A 1,904-nucleotide genomic window follows, 5' to 3' on the forward strand; every position below is an offset into this window, starting at 1 on the left:
CTGTTTTGATCAAAATGAAGTTCAGACCGCTACTCTGTTGAGGCACAAGTTACCATAGTGCATCCATGGCAACATTTATTTATTTATAAAATACCTTACAGAGCACAAAGGGGGTGACATGAAAAACAAACATGGTATATACTAGTTAAAACGCCATGTGTAAACATAAGTTATGTAAGCAATGTGAAATAAATCAACGTAAGAGTAAGAATTAAAATGAAGAGCAATAGCACTATAAGAACACAGTTAGCATTAGTAGTGGGAATGTACCGTGAACCTAATTTCAACATTGTAAGCAAGCATGTACACACACGTACATACACACATACTTGGAAAGAGGGGGGGGATTTTCATACTAGGCAGATGTTTTTCGATTTTCAGGAACCACTGATGGGCACAGGTTTGCCAGTGCACAGCTTACAGCAACAATCTTGTCTAGCGGTGTGACTTCATGTTTTCGCACAACGAAATCAATAGCCAGCACAGATTTCAATATACAAATACACTATATTATAGTGTATTTGTTACGTACTAGCCCAATGACTCTCTCGACGTGAATGCGCACATTGGCAAGTCTTCTTGTGGTTTCGACTTCCAGTGCCGATAGTTGCTTTTTCCCCTTGGTGAATGCTGGTCTGCGCAGCCTTGCACAATAAAGCCCCAAAGTGTCGGCAATATCGAATCCTCTGTCTGCCAAAACCACGTCTCCCTGAGTCAGCTGGTCAAGAATGCCACAATGTTCAGTGATGTGCTTGTCACTTGTTCTTCCACCCCACCCCTCAGACACAAATGAGACTATGCCTTGTGGACAGACCCCTATGAGGTATTTGGCTGTGTTACTTCCTTTGTATTGAGACCAAGTCTCGCATCTTGGCAACATCGATGATGGCCGTTCGAGCTTGATTTCAAAGCAGTTCAGAACAACTGGAACCTTTTCTCCAAAAGAATCAAAGAAGGCTTGAGGCATTGTTTTTCTAATCTCATTTTGTGAAGGCCACACACACTATGAACGGTTTCATCTTCAAAAAAGCAGCATGCAACCACTTGTCAAAAATTCTGCTTACAGTTGGGCATGACACGTGGAATCTGTATGCAAGATCTTGCAGAGGAAAGTTACATTTTAACTTCATCAAAAATACCAAAAACTCTTCAAATTTTTCCAGGCCATTCTGCGGAGTGTGCCTCACAGCAGGCTCAACCAGCTGGTACACGGCAGCCAGGACCGAAAAACTTGGCAGTCCTGTATAAAAGCCGACTTTTCCATCGTCGTCACGAAGCGCCCCTTCTCCAAATTCAAGTTTCTTGTTCTTAAGAGCCTGCAGCTCAGAGGAAAATGTTTGGCTATTTTGATGAAGTGCTTCAAGGTACTACATCGATGTCTCAGTCTGTGCGCCAGCTTCTGACACAGTGCAGTTTTCGATGCTCACGGCCTTCATACGGTCCATGGATAAATCTGTCTGCACAACTGCTTCTGCAAAATAATAAAAAAGTATGTGAGATTTCACATGCTCCAAGTCTGTCGTGCAGCTGATAATAAATATAACTATTATGTTCGTTTCCCTTCTCCAGCCAAAGTAAACCAAAGAACAATCAGCTCACCTGCCCTTGATCTAGAGCCCACGGTGGCCATTTCAGGCGACGAATGTCTCTCCAGCTCTGAGCCCATGTCACAGTCCGTTGAAGGCTCTTTGTTCCCGGATATCTGGCAGAATGCCACACTCGCTGCAACGGCAGCCGCCTTCTTCCCGGCGCGATCCTTGTGACGGACATACCGCGCAGACAATCTTTAAACTGCACCTTGGTCACTTTGGCATCCCAGGTGAAGTGTGGGCGCCCAATCCGGATTAGTTTCGTTTATCAGTTGAGACGGTTTACCTGCAAATTAGCGAACATGCTAGTAGCTT

At 44.2% G+C, this 1,904-nt stretch overlaps 1 pseudogene; it reads right to left on the reverse strand.

Moving 5' to 3' along the window:
• On the reverse strand, positions 1–1,666 carry LOC125942036 (uncharacterized; annotated as a pseudogene).
• Positions 1,667–1,904: the final 238 nt, after the last annotated feature.

This window comes from Dermacentor silvarum, unplaced genomic scaffold (genome assembly GCF_013339745.2).
Source record: "Dermacentor silvarum isolate Dsil-2018 unplaced genomic scaffold, BIME_Dsil_1.4 Seq936, whole genome shotgun sequence".
In the NCBI taxonomy this organism is placed as follows: Eukaryota; Metazoa; Arthropoda; class Arachnida; order Ixodida; family Ixodidae; genus Dermacentor; species Dermacentor silvarum.